Raw genomic sequence first — 25,926 nt, forward strand, 5'->3', positions numbered from 1 at the left:
CATAGGCAACTACACTTGTTTCAGGTTATTGAAGATGTTTCACCTCTCACCCAAGAGGCATCCTCAGTTCTAGGAAACTGGAGGGGAGTTGCAGGCTTTTAAACTCTGTGCGGGAGTGTCCTTACAGAGTCGTTAAGGACACATCTGAGCTCTGAGTTTCAGAGTCATATAGACATGCCCACACATTCCACAGAATTCATATCTGAATTCACAGTACTGTAGTTATTTGAACCTAATAAAGGACCTAGATTTACTGCTTAAACCAAACCAATGGCTGCTGCATGGTGAAGGTGACGTCAGCGGTCATGTCGGTTTAAGCCATTTAGGCTAGGACGTGCTGAACAATGAAGACAACAACTCCCACAATCCCACGCTGCTTACATCTTTTGTTTGCTTTGACCGAGAGACCCCTAGTGAGAGAAAATCACACACTGTGCATTTCAAGTAACTGCGAGTTGCTGTGCCAATTCTATTTTATATAGAATTAACAGAGTATCCATCAAAGTCATAGTCAAGTCAATATTAGCATGCAGGCACTTTGTAGTACATTTCATTTCTTTGTTTCATGTCTTATGTGTGAACACGCTACACACAAATCCTAAAGTTTCAGCTATTGTAAACACCTGTTATCTGTTGTCATTTACAATAAAAGATTTTGTAGGATCTCTCCCAGTGTGTCACGTCCAATGTCCACTTCCTGTCTTTTCCCACCATTTGTCCCTCTCACCTGTGTTCCCAGCGTTGTTTCCCTGCCCTGCTCCTGCGCTCCTCACCAGCCTGAGTCTCCCTCCACACCTGTCTCACATCAGCCTCATTAGCCTTTCTTCTCTTCCCTCAACTGTGCTGCTCCACCTCTCTCCACCTGCACCTCATCCTCTCATTAGTTTAGTTTGGATTTTGTGTGTTTAGCTCAGTCTTTGTTGACCTGTTCCAGCGGTTTATCTGCCTGCCGTCTCATGCATTTGAGTCCTCCTTCCTTGCTCTCAGCGTGACACACATAATTGTAAAACAATAAAGCCTTATTCACCCACTTAGATGTGAAAATATTCTGCCTCTACGTGCTATTTTCCCTCTTCCCACACTTCTTATATTTTCACAATATCTATAATTTGGCCCCTGGAATATCTCAGCACAGTTGCAGACTGAACCTTCACACAAATAGACAATTGTGACCAACACTTATGGAAACAACTGACTGCCAATAGATGAAAATCCCATAGTACTACCATCCAATCTGATCTGAAGTGTCCACCAAGTTTCAGATCAATCAGTTTGGAGACTTTCTGTAAATAAAGCGTGTGAAAGTAATCTTTCAAAGGTAATTATTGGTAAAAAAAATGTCTTCAACATACACTCGGGATGCACAGAATTGAATTAAGCATTTGTTTGAGGTTAAGGACACTTTCACACGTATCGGCACACTGTTTGCTCTTTGGCGTGACCCTGTGAACTTGAAGGCGAGTCTGGCTTAGAGATCCACCCAGTACATCCACTGGGAACTGCCGTTGTTCTTCACCAGTTGAGTGTTCACCGGTTTGGTGTCCTGATAAACAGCATGTGTGGTAGACGTGGTTCCTCATTTACTTTCTACACACAGACTTCCAAACTAATTCATATTTCCAGCAGTAACGTTTTGGCCACAAGCACCGAAGATCAATTTAACAAACACTCGGGTTCGGTGGAGGTTGTGAATTCAAACGCATTGCGGATTGAAGGAATTTTAATGTATAATTTAAATTCTGCACAGTTGCCTCTCATTTACATATAATAACGGCAAAACGGGATGTCACGGGGAGATTCTCACTGGATAAAATAGTGACAGTTCATTACAATACACACAGTTTATAACATAAGATATACACGCTTGAACCTTTTCAAGCAGCAGTGCTTGTGATCACATCAGTAGTTAGTTTTATTTGGAGTCTCAATGCACAACGTCAAACAGCAGATGGATGCTGAGTAATGACCAAAATTGCAAAAGATGAAAGCAAGAAATGTCCAATTAATGTCACGTATTGTGGCTAAAAGTGACACTTTCTCAGCTCGATCGCTAATAAATGTGAATAATTTAATCCAATTCAAGCCGTTATTCATACATGCGTATTAATGGATCGCAGTTATTAAGTCGTCTCACTCCATCTGTGTGTCGCAGTGCTCTTCCTGTCTTCAAATCAAATAGACAAATGTCTTTCAATTATCTTCATTTGATGAATGCATGAAATTCTGATTTAATTCTTAATAGCATTACATTAAAAAGACATTGAATAGAAACTGTAGAAAAGTCCGTGACTGAGGTTGGAAGCTGATTTTATTTTAAATAAGAGCTCAAATTACACATAACATGAATTGTTAATAAAAGCAATTAGGGAACAAAATGATGATAAGAATAAAAGTAAAACATCTCTGAGTTCATGCAAAGCTAAATGAAGATATTCAGTTTTGTACCTATATAATTTTAACTGATAACTGATGTTTGCTGGGAGGATTCTTCTTTTATTTTTGTTTACCGGTTCAGTGTTACTTGTTTCTGTGTTGCACTGTAATGTCTGTTATCTTTAATTTTTTTAAATGATATTTCACTTTTCTCCTTGTAAAAAAAATAAAAATTGATTGACAAATCAATACCTCCTACCAACTTTAATGCCAATAAAGATCATTTATAATCATCTTTATTTAAACCGTGTTTTTAACAAGGTTACACAGTGCTTGTCCAAGTACAATTAATTGAAAACTATACAGATACCAGAACTATTCAAGATCAAAGAGCCTGAAAGAATTAAGTTTAAAACATTAGACAACAATTTGCAGATACACCAAACTAAGATTAGTAATACCAAAACAATGAGAGAAAACATGTCAACAAGCAATTATCATAGAAATGGCAGAATTTCTCTGAGACAAAGTGTCAAAGTGTGGATCCGAATGCAAGAGGCCGCAGGAAGGGGGCTAAATAGCAGAACTTCCGAGATGAATCACAGGAGCAGGTCAACAGAACAGGCAAACACCCAAGAAAGATTGGACCAATGACTGGACTTAAACATACAAACTACACTGATGAGGGAGTGAGGTGCAGGTAGAGAAAAGTTGAACACAGGACGACGACACAAAGCTGCTGCCTTATGATGCCAATAAGAGATTTAAAATTGGTCGCTGTTTTAGGCAACCTGAGCTCCTCAGACAGGCTGATTCAGAATCTGGGGGCTGTAAACCCACCGCCCTAGACTCTGGGACAATGATGTAGCTAAACTGAAAAAGGGTCTTCATAAGCAAATAAAACTTCTATTACCGCTACTACTTCTGTGGCTGTGCAGCATTAATACAGATATTTACATATGTCAGACAAGGATGGCAAAAACATAAAAAAAAAAAAAAAAAAAAAAGGTTTTTCAAAGCCCACTACTTGGATTGGATTTAGTGCACAGAATGTAATTTGTGATTTCTGTACCAGAATAAAATCCTGGACGGGAATCTGCAGACGTCAATGAGACTGAAAGACGAGTAGTTGTTTCAGAAATTCACTCATTCACTTCCCTACATATGAGGCACTCAAAAAGTTAGGTGTGGAGGAACAATACTGTCACTTTTGGATCTATAAGTCTTAAAGATTGTAGTGGTGAACTGTTGGTGAAAAGTAACGCACACGTTCATGTCTTTATAAGAAATTTCAGGACACCACTTTTGTGTCTACGGCATGAATTTCAGACTCGCAAAGGATATGTTGTAAACTAAATATAGTGCACTGAATCACAAACAGAGTGGTTTCAGACGCAGCTGGAAGCTCTGGGTGTGAATCACCCAAAACCCAGCTCATTTTCCTGCCCCTGAATCTTTCCACTTACACTTCAGCTTCATTCGTCAGTGTTCATCTCAGTATTATGATATCCATGTCATGTTCCTGGTTTCCTGATGGGCTGGTGTCACTTCACAAGACTGATTGGTCCGTCTCATTTCTACATGCTGCTTGTTGGACTTTGATATTTTCATTTTCATAAACCGGAGGATCACAGCTGGCTCGCTTGAATTCAGATGAAACACACAGAGGCTGGCGAAAAACTGTTTTCTTCCTATTAATCATTACACAGCTGTCAGACACATTCCCTCACTTTGTATTATTTACTACGACTGAATGTCCAACAGCTACTGAATCGACTAATAGGAAACATGAGACACTTTTCTCCCAGCAACAAGCAGCAGCGGGGAACCGCTGAGCTCTTTCAAATCCCTCTTGTTTCTTTTCCCAGACTCAGATTGAAGAGCTAATTATGTGTGTGAGTCGTGGTCCAGGCCCTCAATACACACATGTATGCAAACATACACACCGATGTAGATATGAAAACTCAATTTGCACTCACACACATCGTAGATACACAGATTGTTCTGCGAATAGATTCACGCATGAGCAGGCTTAAAAGAAAAATACCCTGACAGATGCAGTCACACATACTAATTCAAAATGGCCTTTTAAATGAAGAAATGTGAAGTTAACTACGGTTTTCATTAGGTTAGGAAGGGCAAGTGATGATGTTTGAAGAATAAGAGCTCTATATTTGCTCCTTTAAGCAGTTTTGGGGGTTTCACGAGACATGCCCTTGAAGATTCAGTGGCATAGCTCATCAGTATTATTTCCAGAGCATCCTCACCAGAAAAACAGATGTATAAGTCGTCTGTGGAGGCAGCTTATTTCTGCTTATGGTTAGCAGGTGACCTTATCCTAGTTTTGTTCCTTAACCCAACCAAACTACAACTGTTTCATGTTAACCACATGATGATGGCGTTTCCCGCACGACGAACATCCGATACTCCCGAACTCTCCAATGATTATGTTGGCTTGGTTATTTGGCTATTTTGAGGTACTTTTACTTGAGCATAAGATACTGAACATGATATTTATCTTATTATCTTAATGTCTCTAATAATAGCAGCAATGTGAAAAGTAAAGGTGAACATCCATCTTTTCTTCTGAAAGCTGTCTGACTCTGACGTGTGTTTTTTGCAGGCGATGGAGGTTTACTTACAGGCCAAGCTTACAGAAAGGACGGACAAAGTTTAACACTGAGCAGCTCATCCTTTAATAGATCTATAATGCAGACGGTCTGTAATGGCACCCTGCTCTCAGAGAGGATCCAGCACTCGTGTGTGTGTGAGTGTGAGTGGGTCCATACGAACATGGATCGTGCATAAAAGGGGTATTTTGAGTGAGTGCTTCACAAGGTGCTCACAGTATATTGTTCATGTGTTGGTTTTTGTGAGCGTGTGTTTATCTATTCTATCTAATTATCTTTGCTTTGCACTGTGGGACGCGTTCAGTTTGTTCAAGCGGAACAATAGCGAACCCAGCCACCCTTTGGATGTTAATTGGGCATCACGTAAGTTGGTAAGTAGGTAAGTAAGAAAGACCATCAGCTGCAGAACTTCAACAGAACTTGTTTTCACTTCCTTGCCGTCGCTCCTGTGGTAGAGCGAGCAAAGAGTGAGACAGAGAGAGAGAGCGAGAGAGCGTGTCCTTCAGCCTCACTTCAGTCTGCTTTGACTCGTTATTGTCAGGGTCAATCACCCGTTAAGAACTGTGCTCAGTAACATAATCCAAGTGTCACAATATTAAAATAATGTAACTTGATTAATTTCCCTTACTTTTGGATTACTTCAATACCAAACATATGCAGTAGATACAAGAACATATAAGTATCAGTAAGATGACTTTTATTTCATTGTTGTGTGACACTCATGAAGTGTTGCTGCACAGTTAAAGCGGAACTCTCGCCAAAAAGCAACCGAGGCTTTATTTGGGATTGAATATGAGTCAAACCTTCGTGTGAAAGCATAATTACGACTAAAGAGGCACTTTTAAGATTTACCGTAGTTTCCGTTTTGGGCACGTTAATTTTGAACGGGAGTGCATGGGGCAAGACATGCTAGCATCAAAATTGCTATTTTTAGAACACTAAGAAGGCTCGACACAACATGAAACTTTGCTCGTAGCATCACCAGGGTCTCTACTCATGAACAAGAGCATTGAGAACATTGTTTGTGTACACAGTTTATGAAAAAGAAGGTTTTTCAACTACTCACGTTAGCTGATTCTGCTCCTGCGCGTTGCCGTCATGGCAGGCAAAAAGTGTCGATCCCCGAGTGTGACCTGACAGGCACGCTTAAGGAGCAGTTCAATATTACTCTCCTGCCTGTCAGGTCGCACTCGGGGATCGACACTTTTTGTCTGCCTGGCGGCGACGCACAGGAGCTGAAGCAGCTAACGTGAGTAGTTCACAAACCTTCTTTTTCATAAACTCTGTGTACACAAACAATGTTCTCAATGCTCTTGTTATTTTCGACTGGTCCTGAACAAAGATGTCGGACCAGGTTTTTATTCTCAGTTTCTCGTTTTTTTTTTTTCTCCATTGATGTCACAGAATGATAAATAAGCATCCATGAAGAGCACTCAGATGTTCAACTGATAAGTCGGTGAGGTGGTGATCTGCAGACAGTTGACGGTTGTAACCTCTACAGACACTGAAGCTCAGCTGAATGCTCTCACACAGAGCAGGTGACTCAAATGAAAGGTTTCACTTCCAACATGACAGTTGTTAAACGTTATTAAAAAAGGTCACTGGTGCTGGAAAACCATTGCAGAAACTGAAATGCGATGATTCCAAATAGAATGGTCTCTCATCACCCAGTGATAATGTTCGCGGTGGACTGGAACATTTGATGCATACAGGTGATTTTCAGGCAGAATAAAACCATCTCCAAAATGGATAATCCATGAGGAGAATGTTTTGTGTTCATTTTGCTGCTTGCAGTCCAGCAGTCAGCGTGAGGCACGGATGACTCTCTAGACAACAACATTCTTGGCTCGAAACTAAGTGAAAATTTTAACATGACTCATGACCTCTCAGGTTTAATCTGCTCATTACTGACCGAGTTAACCAGCAGCTGGAAAGAGGAACAGCACTGTCGGATAACGAGCAGAAGAATGTTCCTGAAAGGGTTTAAATGGGCCTGCATCTTTTAACAACACAGAGGATATACATGACCATCTTTCACCTTTGGATAATGTATTCATAAGATGTGAATGTATTATGTGATTCTATCAAATTGCAATTAAAAAATAATATGATCTACTGTCGCTTAATGTCAATGAATAAATAAGTCTCTTGAATCTCTTCTTAAAACTATTTTATGGCTTGTTCTCAACACAGTCCACAGTGTAAATGGAAAAATGGACCGGACGCCCGGGCATCTTGTAAATAATTCCAGTGGTTTCTGGCTTACAAAGGTGGAAACGCAGTCTTGAACAGGCCAGGGCTATCAGGTTAGCATCTTCATCTTAGACATCTCTGCCACACAGCACATAGATCTCTTTGACAAAATGTCAACCCTTATTTCTTTCAATTCTGTTGATGATTTAAGTTCATTTTTTGAATGTTTTAAACTTACATTTCTTGGGTATTCCTTTCCATCATCCCTAACTTTTAAAGCTGAGTCGTCAGGATGCAGCAACATCACACGAAGCCGCTGTAAAAAGAGTCATCACAGACAGGAGAATATGTGAGCGCAGAAACAAAGTCAAATCAATATTTTTTTCCCGGAACAAAATAGCTTTTTCTACCTAACAAAAATTCTGTCACACACTATTGCACACAATATAAAGCCATAGCACTCACAATGAAAACAGAGCTATGGAGAGAGCAGAACCTATTGAAGGTTGAGGATCTGGGGAGAAGAAGTGAGAGACTGAGAGGAGTGAAAACATTTTATCCTGCATGACCATGGCAACACGCACAGGGCTGAACCAAAATACCAAGTAAATTGAAGATTATTTGGACCTGAAAGTAGGATATAAAGTGAGCAAGCGAGTGTCTCTGTGGAGTCAGAGATGCTGAAGGGAGATGGACGCCGACCAGCAGCTCAGAGTCAACACTCTGTCAAATAACACCGAAAACCATGGCAGTCCTAAATTAAAGCAGCACAAGGTACAGCAGAAGACAATTGACACATCTGTTTGTCACAAACCTTTATAAAAAAAAAATTAAAAAAAAGGATAGTATTGTATATATAAGAAAACAGAGACCTTGATTGGTTGCAGAATATGGGTGTTTTGCTTTGGCAAAATTTGTTGGCATTAGAGATCACACTGTCGTTACAAAGCCGACCTTTATAACTTTCATCAGACTTTTTTCTATGAAGTTTAATGAGAAGAGAAAGAAGGCAGAAGAGTAAGAGACAGACAGAGGCAGAATAATTACAAAATGGAGTGAAGAATGAGATTAAACAAAAGAGGAGGAGGAAGAGCAAAAGAAAAGACACTTAAGGATAGAGAGAGGAGGGAAAATGGACAGAAGCCTGAAAGAGAAAATGATACAGACCTCTGCAGTGATAATCAAAGCAGGCTGGTCTGGCCCGATGGTCGTTAGCTCTGCTAGCCACGCGCCGCCTCCACAAAACGTCTGGTGGTCTCACTCAGATTCCCTGACATGGCAACCAATGATCATGAATGGTGTTTTCATCACTTAGAGAAACATAGACACAGACAACGTGGGAGTCAGGTTCACTAGGGTGACAGCAAAGTTGTGAAAATGACATGAACATCGTGTGTTTCTGTGGTTACTTAGGATCCACGCCAAAACTCTCACTCCATGTCCAATTTCCTGTTTTAAATTAAACACAACAACCCGTCATGTCTGCCACATTTTTTCACTTGATCTGTCCATAAGTTACACTCATGTCTCACATTCATGACTGGATGTATGACTTTTTGGTCATATTTTCGTACACTTTGAGTAATAAACCATTTAAAGGCAAAATTCTTATTAGATAGGACTCTGTTTAGGTATCCTTGATGTGAAAAAGTTTCAGAAAGTGTTTAATTGAATTCATTTTGGCAGACCTTTTAGTTCTTGCTTTTGTGCTCTTCTCAAACATATAATTCCATGAATGTTTCACCTTCTAACCCTCCTTTTTAAACTCAAATAAATCCGCCTGAAAAGAAAACCTGCTTCTGTTGAAGTATTCACTCTCCATTAAGTCCACCTGTGATCAGGGGTCATTATTAGATATGCATTCATTTTAAGCGATCAAAACCTTACAAATGTTTTAGCACCACTGGCTTGAAATGATGCACAGTCTGACTGAGCTGGTGGGAGTCAGATGTGACCCAGTTTGAAAGCTTCACTGTTTGAAGTCATTTCACCGATGTGGACCACAGCGAGCTGGAGGTTCACTCCAGGTCTGTATCAGCTAAAAGTCTATTTCAGAGGAAGCCTCTGCCGGGTCACAAATATGAATCTTGTTTTCTGCAGGAGTAGGATGATAAATTGGCCGAACGCATGAATCTCTGTGAGACGAGAAGAAAAAGGTGTCAGAGAGTAAACAAAAGTTGCGAATTAGGTAAATATAATAACTTCTTACCTAAATGCATGCATTAACTACAAAAGTCTTAATTTATTTTTAAGAATAAAACATCAAATCACTTTTTTCACCTTAAATACTGCACGTGAACAACACGGACTATAGTTAGGAACAATCTGGGGCCACATATCAGAAGAGCTCAAAGGTCCAATATTGATAGATCTGGTTTAATGAACACTGTCTTGTCAAAGCTAAACTTGGTTTAAACACTTCCCACTCTGTTAGACAGAAATTAAGATGACGTCTCTGTTCACACACAGGCTCAACTTATAATTTGCTCATGTAGATACTCGAGTGTGGATGCTGTCAGTCTCAATCTCATTATGAACCAGACTCAAAGATTGATGAACTGATCACATGGACGAGCTGCTTGTTTTCCAAGTTGTTTCCGGACGGAGCAGTTGTCATTTTTTTTATATGGCCTCAGCCTTCGATGCTCTGACTCTCGTCTCAACTTGGCTTTAGCAGCTGAGCAGTGGAGGGAGGACAGTTTGGTGACCTCAGCTGCGCTTTGAGATTGAGATGGTGACAAAACACAACCTTGGCAAATACCTGACACCTGCTCACCTTTACGCCAAGAATGTTTTTCGAAAACAAGTTTTTAGGAATATATTAAAAGTTTGGTACAATAATGATAATATGTGATCACAGATTAATCATCATTGATTAATATTAGTAAAATATCAGAACAGAAATGTGTTAAATGTCCTGTATCTATAACAATTGAAAAAAACTAGAAGAATATCTGAAAAATAAATAAAAATACACTATAAAAATGATTTGTACATAAATAAATTCAAGACAATATCAAAAATATCCAACAAAAAAATTATTAAAATATCAGGCATAAATCTGTCAAATATCAGAAAAATATAAGTCAAATATTTTAAAGTAGTAAGTAGAAAATATCCAACAATATATGAAATATCTGAGAAAAAGAGGAATATATCAGAAAAATATCAATAAAACATCAGGCAAAGTCTGGTAAAATATCAGAAAAAATACTAGCTAATATCTTAACAACAAATAGAGTAAAATATATTTAAACAACATCTGAAATGTATGAAGAAATTGTCAGAAAAAAATACATCTCTCACATAAAAAAGTATAAAAATCAGGGGGAATAATCAGTAAAATGTCCAATCTGTTTTTCGCCCCAAACATAGCACTGAAACAGCTCTGGTTAAGATCACCAACGACCTCCTCCTTACAGCTGATTCCGGTCTGCTCTCCATCCTCATCCTCCTGGACCTTACCGCAGCCTTTGATGCAGCTCCTCATGGATTGTCTGGCTAGCACTGGATTGAGGGCCAATGTGTATCAGTGGTTTGCCTCGTACCTTGCCGACAGGACACACTCTGTACGGATTCAGAATTGCTGGTCAGAAAGCTCCATAGTTCACCACGGAGTTCCACAGGGTTCAGTGCTGGGGCCACTCCTGTTTATCATTTACCCTCTACCTCTTGGCAATATCTTTCGACACTATGGCATCAACTTTCACTGCTATGCTGATGACACTCAGGTTTATGTGTCCACTAAGCCCACTTCTACCCTCCCCTCCAGTACCCTCACTGCTTGTCTCCATGATCTTCAAGTATGGATGACAAACAATTACCTAAAATTCAACGGTTACTCCTCATTGGCACTAAAACCACACTCTCAAAAATTAATGTCTGTTCAATCCCCATTGCTGACGTCACCATACCTGTCTCCACACAGGTTAAAAACCTTGATCTTATTCTTGACAGTACCCTCTCTTTCTCCAGTCATATTAACAATGTCTCCCGGATTGCCTTTTTCCATCTCCAAAATATCTCCCGACTACGCCCTGCATTAACACAACACTAGTCAACTCTCTGTTCACATCACGCAATGACTACTGCAATGCAATCCTGGCAGGCATCCCCAGCAAACTCATCAACCAACTACAACTGATCCAGAACGCTGCAGCACGGGTTATATCACGTTCTAAGTCCACTGAACACGTCACTCCCCTGCTGATTCAACTACACTGGCTCCCAGTATCACAACGGATTACCTTTAAAATCTTACTACTAACATTTAAAGCTCTGCATAATCTATCCCCCCCTTGGACCTGCTTCCAACCCATATCCCCTCTCGCTCCCTGTGATCTTCATCAGCAGGTTTACTGGCACCACCAGTCATCAAACTCAGCACAATGGGTGCCAGGGCTTTCTCCGAAGCTGCACCCAAACTCTGGAACTCCCTCTCGCCTCACATCCGCTTATTGAACTCATTACAAAATTCAAAACTGCTCTTAAAACACATCTTTTTAAACTAGCCTACTAACTCTAAAACTGCACCTTATGTTTGTTTGTAAATGTTGATCTTAACTCTTTACTTGACTCTGCTCTATCAAATGTTTTTATTGTTGACTATGCTGCTGTTTTTTATGAATGCTTGTTGTGTATTGATTGTTTTGTACTTGATGTAAGGCGACCTTGAGTGCCATGAAAGGCGCCATCAAATAAAATGTATTAATATTATTATTATTATTATTATTGTTAATAAAACATCCCAAATATATTGGTAAAAAATCCCACAAAAATGTTTAAAATATCTGTACTGATAACACAGAAAGAAATGTATTTATTTAATTGGCTTAAAAGAAGCATGTTTAATGTTGAAACCATTGGCTATCAATTATATCTCAAATAATCTATTTCATATTAGGTCCTATTGTCTTCATCTGTATTTCATCATGTTCACGTCACATATTCAAACACATCTGAATCAGATAAACACAGGTGTAATTAATGACAGCTAACGATAACTGCCACACGTCGGGGTGAGTCGTTTCCAGCCTCCTGGTGTCGTTCGTGCCGCCTCAGTAATCGTTAATGTTATTAGAATCACCTGTGATTGACCTGTTTTGTCCAATTTGCTGTGAAAAACGTCTATTTCACCCCAGTGATTTATGCAGCGAGGGCTGACATTTTCAGGCATGCGAGTACAAGTTCAAATCATTATAGCATAAATAAATGCTCTGCACAAGTCTGGTCCCCTTTCTCCTGGTACTGATAACAGTGTGGGTTATTGATTGTGGTGGTTGAGGAGAAGTGGGGAGAACAGTTACAGAGAAAAGGAGAATGCTTGTACTGCCAGCTTTCTCTGTCAAAAAAACAAAATGATTTATTTACTTATCTTGTCAGACTGGTCATACTCAAGATTGCAAAGTGTATATTCTGACAAACAGTTCCTTTCTCCACCTGACACGTATGATTAAGAGCACACAATGACAACTATCAGAGTGAGAAAGCCTGCATGGTAAACTGAAGGGAAATTGGTTTACAGGAAAACTGGCTTATGTAATGATTTTGTGAAATGCGAGGACAGAAAGAAAATGGTGAGGCAGGGCACCTCATCACGGGAAGCCATTACAGCAGACCACAGACATCCAGCGAGCCCCGGATCATTTGCGGATGTCAGGAGAGATGAAAGTTTGGTCGCGCTTTCTCGGCATCTCCATTCCAACTTCTAATGCACCTCATATTAGGGTTGTTTGGATACAACATGATGGAACGTATCCTGGGGGAGTTTAGTTTACCTACAGCTGGAGAGGCCAGCACAGAGGGACAGGTACGGTCCTAAATGTGAGCAGGAAGCTTTGACACATTCACAGCAGTCCACATCGTCTATAATAACATTCATTTCAATTAATAAATGTATCAAGTCAACCAAGAGTCGCTGATAGATCGTTAGCTGATCCATGCTTGCATAAGGAAAACTTCAGCATGACTAGCTAACACTTCAGCCTTTCTGCTTAAGAGTTTAATGAATGTTCCATGCTAACACTTTAGCATAAATAGCAAACATTTAAGCTGTTGAACCTCGTATCTCTGACTTATTAGCAGCGCCCATGCTAACACGTGTCATAAATAGCCAAGTTGTCACTGTGGCAGCTAAACTGTCCGAACACTTATCTAGGCAACCAATTATCATGCTTTCTTCTTCTTCTTTCTTTCTTTTTCTTCTTCCCTCTCTCCCTCTTTTCCTTCTTCCTGTTCTTCTTGCTCTTCTCCTCTTCATCTTCTTACTCCTCAACCCCCTTCTTCTTCTTCCTTTACTTCTTCTTTTTCCTTTTCTTAATCTTCTCCTTTGTCTTCTCCCTACTCTTCTTCTTCTTGTCCATCCTCTACTTCTACTTCTACTTCTACCATCCTTCATCTTCTTCATCTTCTTCTTCTTGTTCTACCTTTATTTCTTCTTCTTCTAACCTTTACTTTTTTGTCTTCTTCTTCTTTTCTTCTCTGGTTTAATGGATAACAAATACACACAATAAAAGCATGACATGCTTGAGCAGACCTGAGGGAGCGTGCAATCCACCACTATGTCTCCAAAATAAGAAGATGAAGCAGGTTATTTTACCTGAGGACCAGAATGAAGGTAAGAATCACTCATTACATTTATGTCGCAAGAGTGTTGACAGCATTTAGAGAATCATTAAACAAAATACAGAGTATGGAACTCTTGATTTGTTTCATGCTTTGTATTGGACTGACTAGTATGGTTCCAAAAACTCTACACAAAGCACAAGCTTGAAGTACAGTATCATGAGATGGAGCCAGAGATCTGTGTGTTCAAAGCAGCTGTAGGTATAAGCCCTCCGTCCTAATGCTGACATGTTATGTTCTTAAAAGGATCGAATTACTTCCGTAGAAAGATCAGGTATCTGTTAGTGGGCTACTATCATCTACCTTTGATGACATCATGCATACTTTCTGATCACAGCTTTATTGAAGATTTGGAAAATACTCTACAAAAGCTTTTAACAGGAGCACAGCCTCTCTGCCTCAGCCACTAATCCCATAAAAAACACAGTTGGCACCATCATGGAGGCCCAAATCCAAAACGACAGTGACTACTAACAGGACATTGTGGTTGGCTGGCTATGAAACTGACATTATATGGTTGCAAAATCAGATTCACAGGGGGGTTAAATGACAAGATCACATTCAAAAACAGCAAAGAAATACCAGTAACCCAGCCTACTAAGCTATTTTCCAGAAAAACAAGCCCATAAAAGCAAGTCTCCGTACTGGAGTTCAAATTCACTTACGTAGGAGTCGGTCTGCTTTCGTGAAATCTCCTCTTGACTGGATCATCAAATTAACTCAATCATAAAGAGTCGTGGATGGTTTTTTTTCATGAGAAGCCTGTTTATGGCTGATACAGGTGATTAGGATGAGTTGTGTTGAAATAGTCTGTAGTATCTGAACAGGATTATGAGCGAGGGAGAAGGTGATGGTTACAGGCTGCAATAAGATGTAAGTAAGAAAAATCACAAATGACTCTTTACACACTAATAATGCACACATACATATCAATCAAACCTCTGTCTCTTGTTCATATTAATGCATTTTCAGCTTCTGCCATCACTTTAAATCTTACATTACGTTTTGTTTTTCATCTAAATGTGCAAACTTATGTAACATATGTACACATTTAATTTGCTGATCCTATAGGAGCAAATGCCAGTGTGACTGATGTGTATGTGGACATACAGATTTGGCAAATAAGCCAGACTGTGACTCAGAGTGAGAGGAGGTTTGTAGCCTCTTCACTGTTCTCTTGCTGCTTCTCCTGATGAATACATCGTGGGTGGGACAATAGATCGGCCTTGGGCCATCTGTCCGGCCGCCAAGCATTGGACAGCACTGATCAAATTATGACAAAACATTTCAGGAAATGTGTTATTGGTCTGTTTTATAAATCTTGACATTACAGTTTGGTCTAAAAGTGGAAATCAATATTGATGAAATTGTTTTTTCACTCGAAAGAACATGAAAGAACGGTGCATGTTGTCGCTCCATGGCGACCAATAAGAGTGCTACGACAGTCACTCATTGAATTTGGCATTTGTTTTAAGAGACCACGCTTCCAAACAGCATCACACTGGTGACTGTGTTTGTTCATTCTGCCTTGAGTTGCACTGAAAGTCTCGGACACCGCTGACAAAACTCGATAACCAACTCGGATAAATGGCACATCTTACTGCTGCACTCAAGCATTAAACATGGCGCTGAATGGCCAAAGGCAGAATTCTAGCTGCGGCTCAAACTAAGGTGGCATATTCATTACCAACTGGCCTGGATCAGAGATACCTAGAGGGTGAGAGACTGATGGAATAAACCCAAACCAAAGGATCCCTCCTTTGGTTTGGGTTTATTCCATCAGAAATGCACAGAAGTCAGATCATTTCAGTTTAGAAGAGAGATGGGATGGATGGATAAATGAGGTCAAAGAATAGAGGGATGTCACTGGACAGATAGAAGCAGTGAAGGTTTTATCTGCTCGGTGATTTGCAGAAAACATTTACTTTCTTTCTTTCCCTCTCTTTCCCACTTCTGCTTTCTCGCTCTTGGATGAAAATGGAAATGGAAAATCACGTCATCGTATTTACTGATAATTACCAGAGACAAGTGTCATGTATGCAGTTAGCAGGCAGGAGCTGTGCCGCAACAGCAACGCAGCTTATGAGGATACAGACAGACAAGAGAGCAGCAGCGGCTCAGCGACGCAGCAGCCACGCACTACACAAGCATCCACTGTGGCCAGCCCATAATTCACCTATACAGAAATACAGGGAGCAAGTAGAGAACAGAACTTTATTGATCTGCTCTTTCTGCACCAAGATCTCTGATGAGGCCGAAGCTGGTCTTGTTACAAAATAATTGGATGCTGGACACAGTGGTGTTCAGTGTTCATATGGAGCTGAGAATTTCATTTAACAAAACAACTTCCCAAGTGTAAGATTAAAAAACATCCACTGAAACCTGCCTGAAGGAATCAGAGGGTCAATTCACCCTGTAGCCAAAAGAAAAGTTCGCCAAAACAGAAACGACGTGTGTTGTGTGGTTTGTTAGTATCTTAACCCGAGGAAGCTGACAACACGCCGCCAGAAACAGTTTGTTAAAGGGGCAGGTACTAGATAAAAATACCTAGCAGGTGATTGGACAAACCATTTGTCTACAGGCTAATGTCAACCAATCAGATCAACAGGAGGACACGCAGGGGAGTCAGTTGGTGAATCAAAGTCTTAAATCACTATTATTATTACTTTAGTGTATGCGGTTTGGTTAGGTTAAGGAAGAGATCAAACTCTGAGTTAAACAGACCACTTTCAGTTACGCCACTTACGCAACTTGCATGATGTATCTACTGTACATCAGCGTGCTTTTGTAACATAGCTTAAAAACACCCGGGACACAAACTCCTGTCACTGGAGGGAAGGTCTCACTCTGTATACTGCACTAGAGGCACGGTGGTTATCAGAAGCCTCATTGTGTTAATGGATGGTAAATGGAGTGGCATTTCTATAGTGCTTTTTTCCCAGTTGCAGTCTACTGACCACTTAAAGCGCATCAAAACACAACACATCAGATTCACCCACTCACACACACACACACACACACACACACACACACACACACACACACACACACACACACACACATTCACACACTGTTGGCACTGAGGCTGCCTGTGCTCTGTGCTGCACTGCTCATCAGGAGCAATTTTGGGGCTCAGTATCTCGCTAGACGATTATTCTACATGCAGCCTGGTCATCGAACCAGCAACCTACAGATTACTGGACGATAGTAGTCAATTTGGACGAAAATATTGTGACATTTGATCTTTTCGTCCAGTCCTGGTATTCATTTAAAGATACTGAGATCCTATATTTATATATATATCCTGCATTGCGATAGGCTACACAATATCATAGTATTATGTGTTTTATTACCTCAGCCCTGCAACGTTTAAGCTCATCATGCTGGCTGTAGTCTTAAATAATCTCTCAGGTAAAGGAACGATTTATCGGGTATTAAACAGTATCTGTTTAGAAGGTCATATTTAGGTTTATGCATTCAAGGGTCAAAGTTAAGTGTAAGCGTCTTACATTAGGTGAAATGGAGCTCTTTAATTTCTTTTGACTGCAGAACCAAAAGTAGATCACAGCTCAGAATTCTCCCTCGCGTCCTTTTGACCTCCAGAATCACGTCTGCTGTCACTCCAGCGCGCAGCGACACACACGCACAACCAAATGAGTCGTGTTGTAAAGATGTAGACTGACAATGACAGAAGAGAGAGAGAAGCAGAGAGGAGGAAAAAGAGAGAGAGAGAGAGAGAGAGAGAGAGAGAGAGAGAGAGAGATGCTTCCTTCAATTCAGGGCTAAAAGAGGAGGGACTAGACCAGCGCGGGTTAATGTCCGCTGAGAGAGCGGCACAGCTCCACATCTCCGCCGCTGGCTCCGCTCAGTCCGCGCTGTCTCTCCAAACATCTGCCGGGTGTCCTCACCTCCCCGCGAACCCTCTCCGGGCTCTCCACGAGGTCTCCCTTCTTCTTCCCCGGCTGTCCCCCCTCTCCGTCCCCCGGTGTCTCCAGGCGCGCACCGAGCGTCTCTCCTCGCCCGCTGCTCTTTTGCGCACACTTTCTCCACTCTCTCTCGAGAGAGTCAGCAGCAGCCCGGGCTACTGTACTTTCTCCTTCCAGATTCAGTAATTAGTTTGTCGTTGAACTCGGACTGGAGGACAATGTGATTGCGGCTCATGGGGATTTAGTGTCGTGACATGCTTTCAGGACCCGGCGTCTCCACAAGGAAATGGTGAGTTCAATCCTCTTTTATTGGCGCAGACTGTCAGACTACTGTACTCGCTTGTCTCCATGTGTCAGGGTTTGACCTCTGTGGACAAGGCAGAGGGAGTGCGACCTACCTGAAATGTAGTTATCAATTTTCTCACATGCCCTCTGATATGTGAAGTTCAAAGACACTTTTGTGGCATCTGGAACCCACAAATTAAAATTCCCACATTAGGTGAACCAAATCCTGCTCTCAAACGGGATCTTTTTCTAATTTCCGTGACTTTTTAACATCATTCTAATTCTATTTTACTGCATTTTGTAGCGTAAACCAAGAGGTTCTAGTTGGCAAAGTTTACTTGAAATGTTCCAGACTAAATATGTTTCACGGGAGGCTTTTGACCTCCACGTGAAGAGGCTCCACTTCCCCCCGCTTCAAATCAAATCGATGTGTTGTGATGTGACCTGTGTGAACTACATAGTTTTCCATACATGTGATCCCGGTGGTGTGAAGCTGCAGGGCTGCCGTGCCGCTGCCCGCTGCGACCTCTCTGTTCCGATCAGTGATCTATCAATAAGGAGGGCTTTCGACCCACAGAGCGGATGGACTGTCAGCTGTCACATGTTACGTGAAGCAGGAGCGACCTTCTGGATCCTGTAAGTGACCAGTAAGCGGTGGAAAATCGTGTTTTTTTTTTTCTGTGCGTTGCGCGCTTGGCTGTTGATTTTTACTCTCATTTAACTCATTTGTGCCCTTGTATATGTGGGGTTCTCTCCCCCTCTGCTCTCTTGTGATGCTTCATTTTTTTAATGGCAGAACTTAAAGGGAAACAATTCTTGATGAGCTTTCTATTTAACTTTTGAAAATACATTTCCACTGCTGGGTTCACCCTGACAACGCCTTCTTTTACTAAACTGGTGGATGCAATTCAAATGAAACAGCTCACAGTTTGCTTTTAAAGGCAGTAACAATTGTTTTTTTTTTTTTGTTGAGGTAGCATTCAGTACGGCTTTTAACATTTTACAGGATAATATAACTCTAAAATGTGCCCTGCGTCTCTCTCCCTTGTGAAACATGTGAAAGCTGTATGATATTACAAACAGACAGCTACAGTTTGACATTCAGTCTTTCGCACATTGCCAGGCGTACAGTATCACGGTTCTGAAGTGTCTTCATGTCATTTGTGACTGAAACACTTCCCTTGTCCGTGACTTGTTTCACAGTGCAGTGTCTTCAGGGCCCAGGTTATGATGTAATATTTCTAGAAGAGACGTCCAGCCTCGACCAAAGGTGCAGGTACAGTGTGCAGTTGTAGCGACTGATATGATGACTGGAGGATCGCAGCTGTGTCATTCACAGTTCACACTCTCTCCGGCTCGCCCACCACCACTCAGAGCCTGAAGATAAAGAGCCCTGTGAGATGGGTTGGAACGCAGCCAGAGGACTTGTAATGTTTGAGTGAATGCAAATGAGGTTTAAGTTAAAACATCAGTGTGGGCATGGAGACTCCTCAGATTGATTTTAAACCGCTGCCTTGGCATGGCTTCCTACCGTTTTTTAGGCTGGAAAAGTTTCTTTGGAGAAGTTTCTTTTCTGCCTATGTAAGATCTGCAGATGTGCCAGACTTCCCACATAGGTAATCTGTGAAAGCGGCCTATTGTAATTGTGTTTATTGTTAGGCGGTGACCTCTAGTGGGTGTAGTGATTATGACAGGAGCACAGGAGGAAGTCAGGTGACGTAGTTTAAAGGCTGTGGATGGATCAGATACGCCTGCATCTCATCAGAGGTGCAGTTTGTGCTGTTTGGTGCTCATGGCTTGGTGGGGGTTGATAACGATAGTGATATTAGGGAGTACAAAATTATGATATCAATATGTATGTATAGTTTTTTTTTTTTTGCAATTATTTCTGGCATTGCTATCAAACACACTGCAAAGCAGAGGCAGGATATTTAACAGTTTAACATAAATCTTATTGCCTTAAAAAAAATTGACATATTGACACATATCAGGCAACATTCACCAGCACCAGTATATCTGTCATAACCCAGTATTGACGGTTATATTTGGCAAACTGATATATTGGTTGGGCTCTAGAAAACAGTAGGAAAATGAAGCTTCTGAAATAAATAATGTTAACACAGCTGTGATGGAGCTCAGGATTTATCAGGAGGACGGCTGCTTTACTCCAAACAGTTTCACCGTATGAATCTGGAGTGTGTGTGACCTTTTTTGATGTGAAGAAGAACGCAGAACATCAATTACCATTTGGTCCTTACTGATCCTGTTGGCGTGTCCCGAGATTGAAATAATCAATCAAGTTAAGCTGCGTTGCCTTGTGCACAGCACTTACCGTCTCTGCTGCAGGGGTGTCGCTGTAGATAATGTAATATTTTTCTCATTAATGATAAAGAACAGATGTTTATTGTCATTGTTTCAGAAACAACGAAACACAGATAGCAGCTCTTCCTTTGACAATACAATGATATATTATTTAACTATAATCTACACATTGCTGACACAAAACTCTTTGTTTCGGTTTGCACTTAAGGTAATCTCAAATTAAACTTGTGTAATTAAAGTAAGAGGTAACGTTGATTAGGGTTATACTTGAAAAAAAATTGATTTCTTTTGTAATTATCTTTCAGTCATATTTTTTCACCACGTTTGTCCACCATGTCTGCCGCTGATACACTTCAACTACTGTATGCGGCGTCGTTTCTCATTTTATTGTTGTTCAGGTGTGAGTATGCGTGTGAGCACCTAACCTTTATTTAAACTGCAACATTAACGTTTTAGTCAAGAGCGCACACAGTGGGATCAGGAAAACAAGATGTCTTCTTTTAGGAGAGATGAATAGAAAATAATGGCTGAGCAGCAGCACCTTTCCAGTTTTTCTTGAACTGACTTGTGAATGAGAATGTGAATCTCTCCTCTAACGCTATAACAAGGAGCTCTTCTGCGGATGTGCCTGTGATTATTTTGGCCCTTATTGCTTTTCTTTTCTGCAGAGCTGAAGTTGTGCTGTTACATTTTTGGTAGGTCTGTGTCAACCTGTTGTTACCTTGAAACTATGCGTGTTTGTGTGAGTGGATAAATTTGTGTGTCAGTGTTTGCTTGTGGACCGAGGGTTTGTTTGCACTGGGTTTTGAATTAAGCCTTTAAGGAGCCCAGAGTTTGTCCGGTTTCCATGGCACCACATTTGAGTTTGATCCTCACGTGAGACCAGTGAGACCATATCTTTCATCTTAATCACATTGATTGATTTTCTGAGTGGCAGACCATTAAATAAACCCAACCATTTGTTAATTATGAAGTAAAATGCAAAACATTTGAATTTCACAGCTTTAGAAATTAGCTCACTGTTCTTTGCTTCATGTTTGTATCAAATAGTTTTTCTTTGGCAGCTGATTAGAGGAAAGTCCGGAGATAAAATATCTGGCAACTCTTGGGGAGAATGGATCATTTGTTCTGACATTTTATCAAGCGTGTTCAACTGTGAGGAGACCCCCGGGAAGACCCTGAACGCACTGGAGAGATTATATATCTTATCAGGCCTGGGAATGGCTCGGGATCCCCCACGAAGTTCTGGGGGAGGACGAGCTCTGATAACTGTGTGACCCAGATGTTGTCAAATGTAAGAAATTGCAGAGACACATTCATCTTTTTCTTGTCACATCGTTACAGTGAAAGGTCTTGCTGGATTTTCATATTGTGCGTTAGACAGATGCCTAGATGCAAAGTTGGTTGGAAAACATGAGAGTTCAATTTCAAGCCCCTAAACGACTCCAGTTGATTCTGTTTTAGTTTACTTTGAATGATTTGTGTCCACTAGAGGGCAGAAGAAATAGTTTCATTTTGCCTTAATCTTTGTGGGTGCGTTCCTAAGAATTCTGCAAGTGCTAAACCCACAATTCATCCAGTCCACAAGGGTTATGAAGTGCCAGCTTTCAGAGGGTCTGCTTGGGCTGCGGACTTCACTGGACATCACAGATTTATTTTCCGCAATTCATCGCAATGCAGACATGACGTTTTATTAAAAGCTACTTGGATGATAATATTCATCCATAACATGATACTAATATATGTAGAAGCACACACTATCCAAGTTACAAAGTTCCATAATAACTGATGCACCTGTGACACTTTAAGGTCTTAGCTTAGTGGGCTAAGCAATAATAATAGTTTTAATAGTATTCACTCGATAAAATCACTAATCCTAGATCTTCATGAATGAATGATATTGCACCAATCGCTCTAACAAAGAGGATTGGCCTCATGTTACCGTGGAAAACATGGCACATAATTTCTGCAAGGTATCTTGGGGGCTAGGAATGAAGTGTATAGTGGTAATAAAAGTGTATTTTATTACTGGCAGGAGTGTCTCCTTGCAGTCTCCCGCCATCAGAGGCCTTTATGCGATTACAGTTAACACGTCGCAGTATGTATGAGTCCAGGAAGGATCAGTTTGTGAGTCCAGAGGGTGGACATTAGGATTCAGCTGTATACTTGCAGAAAAAAAACCCAACAAACTTGACTGTACCGACTGGTCAAGATCGAACATCTTAGCGTACAGATTTTCTCTCCAGTTTCTTCCTGGTTAGGGCTTGTACCATCAGCTTGTTTAAACCTTTGTGCTAGCAGCGGTTATGTTCAAGGGTTTGTAAAAGCCGTTGGACTTTAACCTTATGGTTCAGCTCTTCAAAACAATGTGATGAAATTGGTTGAGCGCTTTGAAAAGCTGTGGATTGAGGAGGGTTAGCGGGGGGGGGGGGGATTATGAGTAATGTATGTCTCTGAGAGCTTAAATCTGAGCGCCGACAGTAAATTGAAGACAGAGTGACTTCCTCCTCACACTCATATGAACAGCCCGACTGTTCTCTTTAGCATCCTGTTGTTTGTGTCGTCAGCGTGCAAGTACTTTGAGTCAGTTAATGTGTTAGTATTGTATAGAGAGGTCTATATTGATTAGCATGGTAACATACAGGATGGTACACATTGTACAGCAGCAGCTGACATTCGTGTATTGACTCTCAGCACTTTCACTGTCGTTATGTGCAGTCAGGGACTTGATGCAGAGTCTGACTTGGCTTCACTGGTGATTTGGACAAGTGCACATGGGGGTAAATGAGCTGAAGATGTTTTGCCTCAGCACAAATGGGACTACGGTTGGTGTATTTAAAAAAAAAAGAAAAAAAAACTTGTTCCTAAATTTGTAAGATGCTCCTAACCTGTGTGACTTTCAGTTGCTATATGAATAATAATTCCACCCAACCCTTCCACAAATTCTGCACATATGCAAATTTATGAATTAATGATTTTGTTTTGGGGAGGCATAATGCTGACCCACACGGTTCAGTGCCAATGGAGACAGTCGTGGGATGTTTATATCCCGCTGGGAGAAGTGGCAACATAGGCAATTAGTGTATCTGACAAAGTTTTCTTTTTTTTTCTTTTAATAATGGTCATATTAATCTTTCTCCCAGCTGAATCCATTGCATCTACTTTATTTGTACTTTTTATTTTGGATATTTTGAAATTGCACGAATGAGTAATGTAAAACAATGGACAAGTACATATTGTGTCACAGAGACTTTACTTGTTTTACCAAAACCACACTTTAGTGAGGACGGGCACACTTAAGTTATGTGCCCGCCCTGCTGATGTCAGATGCCCCAAAATATCTGACAATGCAAGATTTATGAGAAATGTGGCAAAAAAGTCAGACAGACCTGATAGCCTATGACATGCACACATTTGCAAGTACTCAGAAACCACTGTGTGCTGCTCGATGATCGTCTATTTTTGACTTTATCCTTAAGTGTTTTAATCGAGGTTCATACAGAGGCCGCAAAAGAAAGAAATGAACGTGTGTTCAGTCAGCTGAGAGATGTTGAGTTGGAGATGTTTTGTACATGATATCCTCTCTCTCTCTCTCTCTCTCTCTCTCTCTCTCTGTCTGGGTCTCTCACCCTCTGCTGCTTAGACTCATCAAAGTGAGCTTATGCAACAATCCAGCAGTTCAGGTCAATAAGTGAATCTGCTGGACACACACACACACACACACACACACACATTAGACCATCTGTTAAGAATCAATAGCCTCCTCTCTCCCCCCTCTCTCTCTCTCTGGACTGCTGTAGTCTTCACACCTGACAGGTTGACAGTTAAGTGCTTAAGTGTCGGCCTGCGTAGTTAATTGCATTTAAATCAAAAGCTTGATCAACTGCAGCATTAGCATTTAAACAGCCCTTACTGAAAGCCAGGCAACACACACACACACACACACACACACGCTGACACCAGTGATGCTGTTGTGTGTGAATATGTGACATGAACAGTGAAATTATTAACCAAACCAAAACAGAGGGATATTTACCTACATTTCAGGTGACCTCACTTTTAGCTTCACCTTCAAATAAAAGCGGTTTTGATCATCTGTATAAATTTTGGCATGTTACAGCACGTCTGATCATGTTTCTTGCAGTCTGACAATTGACTGTTTATAATATTGACAAAACTTCCAAGCTGAAGTACCTTAAACCAGCAGCGGGCGACTCCATTGGTTGCAGAAAAAAGTCAAATCATATGTAAGCTAATGAGCAAATGACCCTCTTTCTCACTTTTATTATAAACAGTTTCCTAGTGAGTTTTTGGTCTCAATCTCAAGTCTTCTCCAAAACAGCACGATGCTCAGTCTGTACATGATGGACCCATTTAGGGTAAAAGAGATGAAACAGGTTATTCTTCAGGGTGGGGCATTATAATTGAAAAGTTGCTACCACGGGGATTTCCTCACGCTCTATCCTCCCTGCTCCACCCTCTCGTCTACCTACAGTCACCTCTGGCTCCAAAAAGACCAAGATAGCAAGAGCTGTAACGCTAGATTTAAAGGTCCCATATTATGAAAAACACGTTTTCTCTGGTCTCTACAAATATAAACTGGTCCTCCCTGAGTCTGCCAACTTCCAGAATGAGGAACGCAAACGAGTCCTGCATGGTCTCTGCAGCCCACCCACTGGTAAAACGGAGCTCCTACAGGCTGTTCAGATTCAGCTCCTGTCTTTATGTAATGAAAGGAGTCATTATCATAGACTGGCCTCCTCTGCACGGTGATAGGAGATATCCGAGAGGGGACGTTCATCCCCAAGGTTAAGTTTGGTGTGTCCAGTGGTAAGATAGCAGTGTTTCGCAATGTCGTCGCTCAGAGTTAGACACGCAAATTGCTCTGCTGTTGGTTGTATAAATCAACATCAGAGCCTATATTCTGTCCCAGCTACAGAACAACAGAAGAGACAGTGGTTGTGTTTATTTTTAATGACAATGTGCAGGCTAAGCTTCCTGTTGGTTTGTATGCGTGTGCTAACCACTTCACGTCGGACTGCTTCAGTAACGAGGGTCAGTACAAAGCTGGCTTTGCCTCGACACTGACCCTCGTAAAAGGATCAATCCCAACCATACGGGACCCAGCAACTGCACCCGAGCCACAGGTAAGTGTCGCCGAGGTTTGATAGTATTTACAGTTGCCTACGAGTATGGTGAAGTCAGCTTGAAACTGGCTAACTAGTTAGCTCCGCTTCGGTCTGCTATGCAATGGCATTTGAAGCGTGTTTAATGTTAATAATATTACGATGGAGCTTGGTTGTCACAGTAAAAAGACTGGAGACAGAGACGATGCGAACAGTGTCCAAGAGTTTGGAGACTGTGTTGGAGACAAACACAGCTTTTGCTAGCTGTTAGCCATTAGCTACATGGTAGTAACTGTAACAACACACTAACAAACTACCATCATTCAAACACACTGACCATTCTGAAACGTCCTGCTGCAGCCGCAGGGTCTGTATTTCTTCAGGAGCCTCTCCTTCTGGGTCAGACTCTGGGTCAAACTGGTATGGTTGAACGAAAAAAACTCCCCA

General features: G+C 41.1%; 1 protein-coding gene across 2 annotated transcripts in view; it reads left to right on the forward strand.

Moving 5' to 3' along the window:
* Window positions 1–17,579: 17,579 nt before the first annotated feature.
* htr4 (5-hydroxytryptamine receptor 4) overlaps window positions 17,580–25,926 on the forward strand; it is a 180,060-nt gene continuing 171,713 nt past the window's right edge. For both annotated transcript variants that reach the window (XM_030397373.1, XM_030397372.1), the window contains exon 1: window positions 17,580–18,035. The gene's annotated coding sequence lies outside the window, so the exon portion shown is untranslated. The remainder of the gene's footprint in view (window positions 18,036–25,926) is intronic.

Source organism: Sparus aurata, chromosome 18 (assembly GCF_900880675.1).
Source record: "Sparus aurata chromosome 18, fSpaAur1.1, whole genome shotgun sequence".
In the NCBI taxonomy this organism is placed as follows: Eukaryota; Metazoa; Chordata; class Actinopteri; order Spariformes; family Sparidae; genus Sparus; species Sparus aurata.